We start from the raw sequence: 15,024 nt of genomic DNA, 5'->3' as shown, positions 1-15,024 counted from the left end.
AAATACATTCCTTGGGATAAAAAGCTATACATCACTGCCTTCTCCTGTTTGTAAGGGAAGACAAAAAGCAAGCTGCTTTTCACTGAATCAAAAACACTTTCATCTCTGATATTAATCAAGGTATTAAAAGTGTTATAGGCAACATTTATAATTTCATTACCCTCCAGATAATGCTTACACGACTTAGGAAGTTTCCATATCATGTACAGAAATCACATTCTCTACACCAAAAATGTGAAATATACTTAAAGGACTTATACTCTTTTGAGGATAAATTTAAGAAAGAAAAAGTAACTATCTTAACTGAAATTGCCTACATTTGATAATACTTAAAAAGTCCATATCTTGGGTGTTACTATTTAATTCTTCTCATTTAAAGCCTTATGCTAAAGCATTTCCTGTGAGATAATCCTAAATACCTCCAATAGTACTTTTTCCCTTCAACAAAATATAAATGACTGAAATAAGGCATCCTACATACACACACACACACACACACCCCTAAAAATCCCAAAGGATCTGATTTTAGAAAAGAAATTCTATTTTAATGCTTTATCTCATATGAGAATTCTACACTTTACATGCATCTTTCAAAAAAATCCTAAAGAAAGTCCATACTACTTACTAAAGATGAAGTCTGCAAAAATCCAAAATAACCAACTATTTAAATCTTTAAGCAAATACCTCTGCCCCACCCAAAAGATTTTTTTTTTAAAAGAAAAATATTAGAATGACAAGGCACAAATCTGAAGAATTCTCAGGAGAATTGAGTACTTTTTCTATCAAATAAGTTAAATCCTCTGAATTTACCTTGAAATTTTAAACAAGCCAAGCCCTTGTCTTTCAAAGGTACTGCAACAACATGCCGTCACTCTATTTACTAAGGTGCATTTATCTTAATTTCTTTACAGAACAAACAATCCTACCTGCAGCTCTCAAATTTTAGGAGTTACAGACCGGTCGATGCTGTTGGTCACGGCAGCTCTTCCATACCTTCTCTGTGGGATGAGCTCTGATGGAACCAGTGCTCAAGTTTTTCCCATTCCAGATAGCCAGAATTGAGGGGGTAGGGGGTGAGAAAGAGGAAGGGAGAGAGGAGAGGGAGAGAGGAGAGAGAGAAAGAAGAAAAAGGAAAAGAGAACACTCTGCAAATGATGATATGACCGAAGCTTTAAAGAGTCCAATTAGACAATGAGATGGCAGGGTCCCCTTATAAAGGGTACACTGCAGCCCCTGGGGCACAGCATAATCATTCGTGCTGCTCTACACAAATTCAGAGAAGTCAGCCTTCAGTTTGAAAGCACAAACTGATGGGAGTAACAGTTTATAGGTTACAGAAGGGTATTTTATTGTTAACGGACTGTACCAAGTTAAGATTTAAGAGGGGGAGAGACAACATGAGCCAAGGAATGCTATGATACTTTTTTTTCCCGACCCAAGCCACTGCAATTACTCTGATGTGAATTTTTGATGACTTCCGACATCTTGCATGGTTAATAATCGCTTCAACTGTCATGTTTGGTTAATGTGGAAAATGCATTTGCTGCATTGTGATGCAGTGCTGTGGCCACAGATTGTAACACCAGTTGTGAAGCTGGTCCCTTAACTGAGCAGCAGGAATTTGCACATGCCATGATGCTAAAATAAATGGTAGTTAAAAGATTTTATACAGCAGCAGACAGATTCTGCCATTTTAGCCTACAGAATGTGTAGATCCAACATACACAAGCATCTCAGATCGCTGTGCCCTCGTCAGTTGTACCGTCCTTCAAACAGAACAGTAAATTCACCATCTTAAATGTTTGGCCTCTCAGTAGTTAAAAGATTTCAATACTGTTTAAATAACTATTCAGATTAATTATAGCTTTGAACAGAACTGAGGCTATTTGCATTTCAGGAATATACAGCCAATGAAACTGTCAGTGACACAGGAAAATGCAGACCTTTTATTAACATATGCTCGGCTCAACTGTCACTTCTTTGTACAACATTTAGGGAAAAATATATGATGTGTAAGTAATGAATATTCCCATTCTACTGTAATGGTTTTTAAAAGAGCTCCTCAGACAGGGATTTTTTTTCCCTCCATGTTTTAATGTACAACCTGAAAATTAAAGACTATATTAAAATACCAACATACGCTTTTCATTGTCACTAAAAGAAACTCAATGCAGCAAACAACTGTGCAATTGCAGGAAAGCTTGTGAAAAAGCAAAGATCAGACCACACGAAGAACCAGGCATCCGACGATTAAACTCAGGCCAGTCAGGTAGGAAACCGTCATTATGGTGCAGATTGAAAAAAAAAAAAAAATGCAAGAAAGACCCTTCTATCTTCAAAAACAAAACCCACAAACCCTACAATTGCAATCTGATGGTTGCAAAACCAACACCTATACTGCAGAACCAGAATGACACACAATATTTGGCAATTTTGTAATATATTTTTATACAAATATTAACTTGGCTACTTAGCATCTACAATTTGGCTACTTAAAGCTTCTTATCCATCTATAATCATCATTTTGGTATTTAAAGAAGCAGAACCAAGTTTTGTTGCTTTAAAAGAAAATTAAAATAATTAACTTATATTTCTTACATCAGAACTTTAGCCAATTAAATGCTGAGAGTTGAAATGTTGCAGACATTTCTGCCTTTATTAAAAAAAATAATAACCAAAAAAGAATGAACATAGGAAAACACGGGTATCTGAACAGTGCATAACAATGGAAGAACTTCTGCTACTAACATAAAAATCAACTCATGATTTCCTTTGTTTTATTCATTGCGATAGCACCAAATGCGTAATTTGGAGGTGCATGTGTTAACAAGCGCTGTAAAGCGGAAGAGCACTCTAGTTTTGTTTCTTCCCCTAACTTAAAATTAATTAACCAACAGTGCTATTAGGTGCCATAGCAGATGTTACAGTAGTTGTAGCTAACATTCAACAATTCGAGCCTTTTTTTTTTTTGGTTCCAGACCCAACACAAGGTACCACTAGCAGCTCAGAAACTGCACAAGGAAGGAGGGAGGGAATGTGTGTTGGGGGTAGCTTTGAAATTAACCAGGCTCAGCTTATGCTCCAATTACTGAACAAAAGACAATCCTGGGGGACCGCTCTCTGAACCAGTGAAAGAAGCAAACTCTTTTGTTTCTGATCAAATAAATACTGCACTGGAGCAGAGTCGGTATGCAATAGGAGTCTCTGCCTGGGAATGGAAGGGGCAAGGAAAAAAAAAGAACCCCCAAACCCCTGTGTGGTTAAGTCAAACCATTTTAGTGATGGTTAAAACCTACTCCCGAGGGAGACATCTGAAGTTCACTACAGGGAAGTAAGAAAACCCCTCTTTCGTTATTAAAATTAAAAAAACAAAACAAAAAGAACCCCACCTCACTAAGTCCCTATTAAGACTTATTTCTCGGATAGCATGGCCAATGAATAAATTAAGAAGATATTTCTTTACGCTAGGATCAATTGTAAATCAGCTCAGACTGTCTTCCTCCAATCTATGAGTATGCCAAGGAAACCCGATGAGTTGCAGGATATTGTGACTACAAAGGACCCTAGAGCACAGGGTATAAAGAAGTGTTAACTAGCCTGCCTCAGACTCCAGGTGCCTGAATATGTTATATGGAGGTCATAAACAAAAATACTGAAAAGAAGCCATCTTACAAAGAAGGTACTACTCCACTAGTTTAATCGCTGGCTGAACATAAAGTGATCAATTCCTAAATGTTTACTCAGTAGTCCATTATTTTTGTTTTGGCTTTATATAAACCTAAGCACCAAAAACTAGATGACAAAAGGGTAGGTTATTAAATGGAAATACTAAATGAAAATAATGTCCAGTCCTTTTCATCAAAGGGATCGACACCACATTTCAAAATCTTCTGTGCACTGCACCATTCTTAACTACGACAGCTAGTTGTACATCAGATACACACTATATAAAAAATCCAGACACCCAAAAGTGTAAAGACAGATGGAGCTTACTACCTGAAGTGGATTAAGGTCTCTGTATTTGAGAGATACCTGAATTTCAGGTGAGGGCCTGAATTCCCAAACAGTAAGTATTCTATGCAAAATCCAACAAAGCATAGTTCCTTAGAATTCCCGGTAATGAAAATCTTCAATAGAAAAGCTTCAACTTTGTTTTTTCTATTTCCATTTCTCTACAGATTCTACCAATCTGTCCATTAAGGAAAATATACAGGAGGAAGATTTTTCCTAAAAAAAAGTAGGACACTTTATCCAACTTAAGGTATCCAGATTCCAAAGACTCTCTGACCTTCAAACAAACTGGTTTAAAAGATTTCTAAATACGAAAAAAAAAAAAAAAAAACAAAAAAAAAACCAAAAACGGAGGAGGGCTAGTTCCAATTTCCTTAGGCCTATACTTGAAACACACCAAGGATGAGACATTTTTGAAGGTGTGGCATCAGTACTCCTTTTTTCCTACCTGTTATCGTTACTAAATAAGATTAGAGAACAGAAAAGGGAAGCCACTGAAATTCTGTGGTTTAAGCAGAATTATAATTATAATCGCCAGGTGAGATTATCATGTTCAAGTGAACAACTATAAAACTCTGATGTATCCTGACTATATGCAGGGCTTTATCCAGAAATCAAAATCTGACAGATCCCTGGTGAGCTCTGTTCTACCTTCTGCCAAGTTTCGTGGGGCTGCTGGGAAGATAAAGTAGTATCACTGGTGGGTAAGTGCTTTTAAGAGTTAAGAATGAGAGGCCACGTGAGGTTGGGCAATTACTCTGTCCTAACCCCCAGCCTTCTGAGGCATAGATGGATCCTGCTTCCCTTCCCTGCCATCACCAACCTTCATCCTGGCTCCTTTCTCCTCGCTGAGACCTTGTTCCCTTGCCCCACACCATACAATTCCCCTCCCATACATTTACTTTTACTGCCACAATTCTTACCTCTAGAGCATGGCTCTGGAAAATTCTGTCTGGAGCTATTTCCTGAACAGCGCTTCTTATCCTATCTCTAAATGTTTCAGGGGCATTTCCACGGAGATGTCTTGCCAGAACATCAAAAACTGACATGAAATCTCAACTCTCAATCCAGTTAATCTTCCTAACTTCTGTGCCTCGACCAATAGCACCAACCCTTCTCCTCCTTACAAACTTAGTTATTTCTGAACATCCTTCTTAAGCCCATCAGGCACCAAGTGTGGCAGATGTTTTATTCCAAGGATATCTCACACATCTTTTCCCCCTGTGTTTTCTCACCAACCAACCTGGTTCTGATGTCATCACTATGGCTGGATTATTACAACTGTCCCTGAACAACACCTCAGCAGGTATCCCTTCTACTGGCCAAGCCAACTTCCATGTGTTTCCACAGCTCCCTCCCTTTCTTCTTGACATTTACCTGCTCCAAAACTTTCAACAGCATGTACTGCCTACACTGCACTGCTTGGCAGTCACTCCTTCCACATCTAATACCCTCCCTGACAGATTTCATTTCTTAGCACAAAACTTCTGTTCTCACCTCTCTGACTTTGGTCAGGCTATTACGCTTGTATCTTCTTTCACTTCAAGCAAGCTAAGACCATGTAATCTTTCAAAGGCTCATTCAAACCCTGTCTGTTCTAGGTGGTCTTCCCCAACTACCCCAGAATTCCCTCATCATTACCCATTCCTCTCCTCTCTGAAGTTCCACGTCGAGAACCTCGTATCATTCCCACTCAATTCTGCCCATGATTTTATACTCTCTTGGACAATTTGATCCTATTATAGCAATGTTAGTTAATCTTGACTCTCCAGGTAGAAGACAATGAACTTTGAATAAACATAAATTCATAATTATCACCTGTGCCTACCACAGTGTTGTCCTTACTGGCCACTCAACAAACCCATTTCATTGATTTTTATCAGTGTTCACTAGACCCGACCCAGGTAGACACAGACAACGACTTCAAAGAGCTAAATACTACTTCTGCGTGTTGTTTGTTCTTTCAAATCTCTTTATCTCCCTGAGATCACTGCAGCCTTAGGTAGTAAGACAGATGCTGAGGTGGTTCTTGGCCAATGTGCAGAAGCACCAAACTCTTCTCTGTGACTAAGCATCATTACCAACAGTATTCAATTCCCAAAGTCGGCTTCCTTCTCAGTTGCATCCAGTGCCAAGGAAGTTCAGGGAAGACGAGATGGTCCTGGCCCAAAGTCAGTGGTGTGGCATTCACAGCTGATCTGTCCTGACAAATCAGCTGTGAATGAAAAAGTAATCTGCTAATTTTATCAATGACACTTCACCTTGAGTATTGTTTTAAGTGAGGGCAGCTAGATTTAGGCAGTCAATAAAAAAAAAAAAAAAAAAAAATCAGCTGATTTCTGCATGTGATTATTTAGCAGTAAAACAAACTGAATTTCCTTCTCTGTTGCTCACATGCAAACTTGCCTGTCCCAGGGTCGAAAAAAGGGAAAAGAAAACAGGGAAATGAAAGCTCCCTCTGCACTGAGGAGCTGATGAGCTTCTGCTTCCCCAGAGCAGCGTTCTGCCTCTGGTATGCCTATAAACCGTAAAGGGTGGGAGCAGGGTTTAGAAATAGGCCAAAACTTAAAGCACCAGGGTGAAAGTAATTTCAGAAATAAGATTTTCATTTTAAACACTTTCTCAGGAAGCAGCTCCCCAGTATATGCAGTTACTAATGGGAATAGGATAAAATGGGAGGAGAAAGCATCTCTCCTCAAATATGCCTCCAGGGCAATTCACAGCAGTCCCAGATTTCAGAAAACTCAGAATGAGAGCTCTGTCCATCTGTCTGTCTGTCTGTCTCTCTCTCTCTCTCTCTCTCTCTCTCACACACACACAATATCACAGTACTTACCAGGCCTCCTATTTAAATAGAGAACAGTGATTTGGCAAGAACTTATAGACTATATGAAGTTCTACCTCAATTTTTTAAAAAAATGAAATAATAAAGTACATGAAAACTCAGAGTCACAGCCATGAAATTTCAGGGGTAATTCATTAGATTAAGCACAGATTAAGAAAATAAGGGACAGAGAAACTCAGATTCTGGCCAATGTTACACAGTGACCTGGTCTAGGTCCTGGGTTCAGGTTCTAGGTTTCATGCTACAAAACTCTTTGCACACCACTATGGGACACTGTACTAAGCAAAGCTGCTCAAATATGTATTTGAGCCTCAGATTCCATGGAATCTTAAGTTATCACATGGGAATAATGGTGGAACAAAAGAAGGGCTTCTAGCTTACTAGTTCTTATTACCAATATACTTTACACAACAGATGTATTTCTTACCAGGTTGATTGTAAATAGAATTCTGTTAAACAAATTCTATTTTAAATTCAGTAGGGAAGCTGTTATTTGAAGGAATACTAAAGCAAAATACCACCCCAAGATTTCTTTTACAAATGCAGATATTCAGAGTTTGGATTTGCTTACTGGAGCAAGGTTCATCATATTATTACTATTATTTTAGAAAAGAGACACTAATTTCATGCAATTTTTTTCTGCACACATTTTTTCTGTTATTAATTGGAAAACACTAATAAGATGGGAAAGTGGTTAAAAAAAAAAAAAGATTCCTCAATAGAAAAAAAAAAAAAAAGGATCACTAAAATTATTCAATCCTCACCAACTCAAACAGGAAAAAACTGTATTTATTCTGTCACCTGGTCAGATTTTCAAATTCACTGCCATACAAAAGAGAGTTCTTGAAATTTTTCTATGAAGGAAAATTATAGGCAGGATTCTATTTTCCCATTAATCCTTATTATAAAGTTAAATTTGGCATTCCTCAGAGTAAAAACTAAATTTTGGCATTAAGACCTAATAAAATTATACTAAAAAATGCAAGCCTTAAGAAAATTATAAAAGAAAATAACAGAATAGAAATTGTATGAGAATAGCAACAAAATGAATGTGAAACAGAAAACATGGCGATGCCCCACAGGATGCCGGCCATGCAAGAGGGGCCAGGAGAGGTGAGAGGAGGCCTTGCTTTCCACTCCCTACGCTTCAGGTCAGGAGAAGACAACCAAGGCAAGCCAGACAGGTGGCCCTGTCTACACCCCTGAAACTTATGCTGTGTTATAAGACACGGTCAGGTTTTCATCTCTGTACTTCTCACCTCTACAATAGGAACACAAGGATTTGCAATTCTAAAACAGTTTTATGAAAATTAGCCTGATTTTAAAATCTGCTTTTCCCACACCACTCTTCTCTCCACCAACCTTCCAGCAGGGACACGGGTAGAAATCATTTTAAAAACAATGGTCCAGTTTTATTAATGTGCTTCTCACCACTAAGTCCTCCAGCAAATTACCCCGGTAACTAAAACACTTCCAGTTCTACTGCTTTGCCATTTCACATCCTTAACAAGTTGATACCGGGGCATTCCTAGTAGCCAAACCCCCTCAGGTAAACTTAAAACCACTGAAACACTATTAAAGATGGCAACCCTATTATACCCACTTAGGGGGCTTAACAAAGCATCATGCACAGGGTAAAGTACTCAACATAGGTTTACTGAATAACCTATAAATTGTTGAGGGCTATTATTCAGGAGCTCTAGAAATGTCTACACACATGCAGACTGTCAACAGCCTTCTGATTATGGTGCTTCTTAGCAAATTTACACCTAGAAGTAATCAGACGTGTTCCTGTGAAGCTGGCTACCTATACAGTATTTGAACTTAATCTAATTAAATTCTATTTAAGCCTTACTAATGAAATGAGAATGATGAAATATGAGTAAAATGCCTCCTTAAGGCTATTCACCTATGATTTCTAAAAGGAAGAGGTAATGAACTCTACTGGAAAGCATACTGATGTTGGAGTGAGAAGTGGGTTCTGGGTAGTACCAGATTTTAGTGACACAAGTACCAGCAGATTTTAGTGACACAAGTCACTCATTTCACATCTCAGTTTCCCCATCTGTAAAATGGGAAACTGCCACCAGACCTACCTGAAGTAAGAACACTATGTGTATCTTTAGCTGCCTGTACAACGGAATTACTCTTTAAAACAAAGAGAAGCCATTTCAAATGATTTCTAAGACACAGGCTTTGTACATTTTAATACATTTTTCAAATATGCAGACTGATTTAGACATTTCCAAGGAAATAGTTATTCTGCCTCTCTGCTTTCTCTCATGGCATCTGTTGTTACTAGCAGCGAAGGAAAAGTAAAATCTAATGTCATTAACAGTAGACCCAAGATCCCCAGCACTCACTCAATGCAGGAGGAGGACATACAGGGAAGCAAATGAAAAGGTAAACAAAATGAGGATGAGAGAAGCTGAAAAGAAAGGCAGAGAAAATCGGGTTAATGAATAAAAACAGCAAGTCCATCTTTCATCTCTCCTGGCTCCTATTGATGGCAGACGGTGTATTTAATCTGCTGAGAGACCAGATTTAAGGCCTCCCTTTGGCATAGTCCATCCATGAATTATTAACATTTGCAGAAGCAACAGCACATCCGCTCACAGCGATCAGAGAGGATAATGATGATTAACCAAGATGGGATTATTAATCCCTTTACTTCCCTTTCCTGTCTCCCTTTCTCCTTTATTCCCCTCTGGGCTCTGACTGCTTTTTAGGCAGTGTATTTTGAGCTACAGCCTCAGTACGGGAGTCAATACCTCCACAGTGGAAGAGTAATCAATGACCAATTATAAGTCATAAGTTTTTAATATATACAAGTTTTCCAGGTATATGTTATTGACGACTGTGTCCCTGATGAAGCAAAGATACCAATGAGGATGGTTATAAATTCTTTATGGACGCAAATGCTCAAAAGATAAACACACTGCTTTGCAGGCTCAAAGCTCAGGGTTGGTACACAGGTGGATGAAGTTTACAAGTTGGCAGAGATGGGTAGAAAAGCACAATTTACCTATACTAAACTTGTGTCATCTATTAATACAGATGATCTCAAACTGGAGGGCTTGTTAAACAGATTCTGGGCATCACCTCCAGAGATTTGGATTAAGTAGATCTGGGGTGAGGCCTGAGAATCTGCATTTCTAATAAGTTTTTTGGTGATGCTAATGCTGCTACTCTGGGCTCCACACTTCAGAACCACCACCAAAGAGCTTCTTTCTGTTTGTCAAAGGCATTCGGGGTATGAGAGGAATGGAGAAGGAAATTAAAACCAACCTGAGGCAGAAAACTAATACAAAAACAGAGATGAGATTTGCAGCTCCTTTCTCTTCCTATCTCCCAGGGAAAAACCTAGATGCCTGAAGGGCTCTGCAATATGTCTGCTGCTCCTGGGCACCTGGGTGGCTCAGTGGGTTAAAGCCGCTGCCTTCAGCTCAGTTCATGATCTCAGGGTCCTGGGATCGAGCCCCGCATCGGGCTCTCTGTTCCACAGGGAGCCTGCTTCCTCCTCTCTCTCTCTCTGCCTGCCTCTCTGTCTACTGGTGATCTCTGTCTGTCAAATAAATAAATAAAATCTTTAAAAAAAAAAAAAAAATGTCTGCTGCTCCAAAATAAACCCCGTTCCATAACACTCCTCCTCCCCCACCAAAAAAATGAGCTAGTAGGATGAATAGTTAACAAATGGCAAAGAACACATATGAAACTGGGAGCTAGATTAATTTATAACTTAAGTCCTAAAACATGAGAAACAAAATCAAATATTCCCCTTTCTTTGGTCATTTTCTTCCCCATCACTCCCTCTTCTTAGGATTTGGCTTTAATGTATAATCAATCTTCAAAAAGAATGAGTAAGTCGTAATATCCTCACCCAAAACCTTAGTTTGGTATGTACAGAAAATTCCTACACACCCTCAATATCAAGCTGAGTCAGGCACCAAAAGAATGAAAGCAGAATATTACAAGAAGCTATTAGGAAAGGGCCCAAGATAAGGAAAAGGGACCTATTAGAAGAGCAAAACATAAGCAGCTTAAGTAGATGGATAAAACTAAATACCACTTCTTTGGGGTTTGCAAAAGCAACTGAAAACACAAGTAATGAGAGCACATAAGGAAAAGGCAGCCACTAAGGCCAGGCTCGCCCAGAACCCATCTTTCCACCTGGCCCAGCTCAACCACACACCTAACCTTCCCACACTGGAAGACAGTTGCGGTGTTGCACGCTGTGAGGCTGCAAGAACCATTCTAAAAGCCATGATTTCACAGCTAAGAGATGCTCAGAAAAAAGGAGGTACATTCAACCAACAGCAATGGCTGCCCCTGACAGGACAACTAGTTTAAAGGGGTGGGAGGAAGGAAAGAGGGAGGGATGCAAGGGACAGAAGGAAAGCGAGAACGAGAACGAAAGGAAGACAGGAGAAAAGAACAGACAAAAGGAATGGAAGGGAGGACAGCCTAAAGGAAGGAAGGAAACTGGGAGGGAGAGAGAAAAACTGGCAAAAACAAAAACAAAGAGAAAACCTCCCGCCCTAATCTGCTCTAAACCCTGATAGTCTAGTCCACCTAAAGTTCCAAATATGACATATGATCTGGTTTGCCACTTCTCATTTGCTTGCCATCAATGACTTACTCAGACAGCACAGACCAGGCTGATGGCTCTATCCAGAGCATCAAGTCTCTAGAGACCAAGCCCCTTCACATAAAAGGACATCTGGAAACTATACAGGGGCAGCAACCAACATCGCTAACATTTTTGCTCCAAAGTGTACCTCGAATGGGAAAAGTGAGGTCTGCCACCATTTGGTCTATGGCATTTTCTTCCCTACAACTGATTAGTTAACCAGTAAAGCTTTCATATGGGAGGGAATAAATGGAAAATGTCACTTCAAAGAAACAGGTAAGAGGTCTAAGAGGAAAGACAGGATCAAACATCACGAGATGACCAGTTGGAAAAGGACTAGTTTGGTGTCTTTGCAAAAAAAAAAAAAAAAAAAAAAAAAAATACCGATAATAATAATAATAATAATCTGGAATTTACCCAACCAGTCACCCCCTGATACCTTCCTCACCCAGGCATGATAATAAGGATATAGGGCAAGGAATTAAGAAGTATCCAAGTTCAAGTTCCACTCTTTAATAGTAAGAAATATCTCCATCTTGGTTTCAGTATGGTCCCCTTCTAAATAAAAATGATGCCAACACCCATTCAACCCAATCCACTTCGAGGAGTAAGACAGTGATGGGCAAAACCTGCTGCATGTATCACACAAACGGAAGACGTATTATGGTGCACCACTCAACGTTCACATATTTCTGGCCTGTTACTTTCCCCCTGTATCTTCCAAATTAGGACAAAGTCATAGATAACCATTCTTTCAAATGGCTGGAGGGGAGCAGTGAAAGGACATAATAATTATTCATAAAACCAGCATGTCTCAGATCCCTTTTCACACATTAGGGAACTTTTCCATTACAGAATAAAGGAAAAGACTATACATCGTTCTATAATAATTAACCAACTCTGAACTACAAGGGTCATTTTAATAGCTGATCTCTAAGACATGCTTCATGGACTAGTTCCTCATCTCCCTGTTAAATCACTTTTCCTTGTCATTTCAAACAGATGTTCCATAGCCTCAAGTACCTAGTCCAAACAATTTAACACTTCTACAATGGTGGCTGTTCTGACAACTTCGAGAGGCAATATGGCAGTCAAGACAGCGTACTTGGGGGCCACTTCCCAAGTTCTCTGAATTGAGCATGTCTTACTTTGTCATTAGGGGGGAAAGTGATTTTCTCTCCCAAAGCCCTTCAGTTCCCACTCACACTCTCAAAATTCCAAATTTAATGTTTCCTTGTCATCTAACTCCCTCAGCCCTCACCCTCTCTTCCAGTCAAGAGCGTCCAAGTTGTAAAAGAAGAGGGGAAAAGTCATTTGCAGACAGTGATTACTTCTCCTCCAACCATCAGCTCTCTCTGTAAGCAGAACACTTTGTCAGCCCCCAATTCTAACTCCATGCTAGGAGAGCGGCACCAGGCACATGCTGAGGGCCACTGATGTGGAACTGCCTAACTGCGAGCTACTCTGGAACACCACCACGCCTTTTCAGTTCCCTGCTTGGTCTTCTCTCCAAAACTCTGTTACGTTAGTCTGCATTTCTTTACAAGCGCCAGTCAGTCCAAATGGCACCAATCTGCATGACTCCTGGTCACCTCACTTTCATACTGTCTCCTGGAAGTGAATGAGTAATTTTGCTGCAGAGAAATTCTTTCCTCTATTCTGGAGAACACACAAAGTCAAGGGCCTTGTCTGTGTCTATAAAAACCAAACACACATAATACCCTTAGACAGCCAAATCATATTATAAGATGCAAGATTTCAACATCCCGGCACACTGCCAGAGCTTAATGGCCAGTCAGACGCTAAGTAAGGAAATGGGTCTGCATTAAACCTACAAATAAGTCAACAATCAATAGTTCAGTATTACAGTAAAAAACCTGATGTGCCCTTTAAATTGCTTCTAGCATCATTCTTCTAACTCGGGCTCAGCTTCAGAAGCAAAACAAAACAAAGATGATCAAACAAGAGGCTGAACACAACCTATTTTCACAAGCACAAAGACTTGGTATTTCAAAACTAAAAGCTGCTCCAAGATTTCACAGAAACCCTCTACAGTATACCTGTAGGGCAGCAAACCTGCGAAATAATAGGCTGAGCTTTAGACAGTAAGTTAAACTGACAGCTCAGCAAGCACAAAACTATGGCAAAGAAGCAAGCACCTGGAGATAAAGGGATAAAGGACGTTCGGCCTTCCTGCAAAACTCACCTCCCCCACCCTTCCCCAAACCAGCCTGGCTTCCTATAAAGGTTTAGAAAGCATGTTCCAGCTCCTCCCCACAGTCAACATTATTTTGCTACTAAGTGTATGTAAATAAGACCACTGCCCATGGCATCCACTCACTGTGGGCCTTCTACTCTGATTTCTTCTAAATGAGCAATCAATGAACAATATTTCTATTAAATCACTTCCACTACTTTCCTCTTTCAATGATATCTTGAAAATTCACTTCTTTACTAAACAGTCTTGATGCACAATGGAATTTAAAATCCAGGGGATTAAGGGTAGAGTACTGAACTCAAACCAACAGAAGGGAGTTCAAATCTGGCATATCCAGCCTCTGTAGGCCTTCGGTTTCCCATCAGTGAAATACGGTTAACAACAGTATTTACTTCAGATGGTTACTGGAAATCCAGAAGTGTTTTAGTTCAAGGTCTTGGCACAGTAAATGTTCAATAAACCTTAGCTCTGCCTCCTCTTTTGATTTCGCTGGGAGAAAACAGAAGACAGGAATTCAAACTGTAGTGCCTCAATTCACTGAACAGCAGGGACATTTAAACTAAACACAAGAAAGGAAGGGAGGTAGGGAAGGAAAGAGGAAAGGGGAGAGGGAAGAAAACACAACTATTTAAACTAGTCTATTCAAAGTGTGGTTGAGGGGCGCCTGGGTGGCTCAGTGGGTTAAGCCGCTGCCTTCGGCTCAGGTCATGATCTTAGGGTCCTGGGATCGAGTCCCGCATGGGGCTCTCTGCTCAGCAGGGAGCCTGCTTCCTCCTCTCTCTCTGCCTGCCTCTGCCTACTTGTGATCTCTGTCTGTCAAATAAATAAATAAATAAAATCTTCAAAGTGTGGTTGAAGGAGTACCAGACCCCAAATAGCTGGTGACCAGTCTGCAGCAGGGAAGTAGAAAAATGGAGAATAAGCATTTAGAAACTTTTTGAGTAACCTGACAGAGTAATTCTGCCTACTAAATTTAATTTCAAAAACTAAGGCTTGTATTTTGCATGACTCTTATTTTTTTTCCTAGTTAATCCATTTTTACTGCATTTTCCTGGAAGTATATCTCTCAGCCTGAGATGAACTGGGGGAAAAAAACCCAAAGCTTGTTTGGAAGGCACTAATTCAGTAAGGACCTTCTCAATGAAGAACACCCATCCCCACACTCATTCAACATGAAGACCTCTGGGGCAGTCTGGGACCTCATCACAGAACCAAGTGCTACTGTGAATGCCCCAAAATATTCAATCTTTAAGGATCCACAAGGCAAGGCACGTGGGTGGCTCAGTCAGTTAAGCTTCTGACTCTTTTTTTTTTTTTTAA

The 15,024-nt window shown here is 39.8% G+C and overlaps 1 protein-coding gene across 3 annotated transcripts in view; it reads right to left on the bottom strand.

Annotated features, from left to right (window-relative positions):
* Positions 1 to 15,024, bottom strand: part of NUP93 (nucleoporin 93) — a 110,060-nt gene that overhangs the window by 52,041 nt on the left and 42,995 nt on the right. The window contains exon 1 of one of the 3 annotated variants that reach the window (XM_059383891.1): positions 927 to 1,301. The exons of the other annotated variants lie outside the window; for them this stretch is intronic. The gene's annotated coding sequence lies outside the window, so the exon portion shown is untranslated. Of the gene's footprint in view, positions 1 to 926; positions 1,302 to 15,024 lie in introns of those variants that run through there. 3 annotated transcript variants of the gene reach the window in all.

This window comes from Mustela nigripes, chromosome 17 (genome assembly GCF_022355385.1).
Source record: "Mustela nigripes isolate SB6536 chromosome 17, MUSNIG.SB6536, whole genome shotgun sequence".
In the NCBI taxonomy this organism is placed as follows: domain Eukaryota; kingdom Metazoa; phylum Chordata; class Mammalia; order Carnivora; family Mustelidae; genus Mustela; species Mustela nigripes.
Note: the sequence above shows the minus strand (reverse complement) of the source record. Positions and strands in the feature narration are given on the sequence as shown.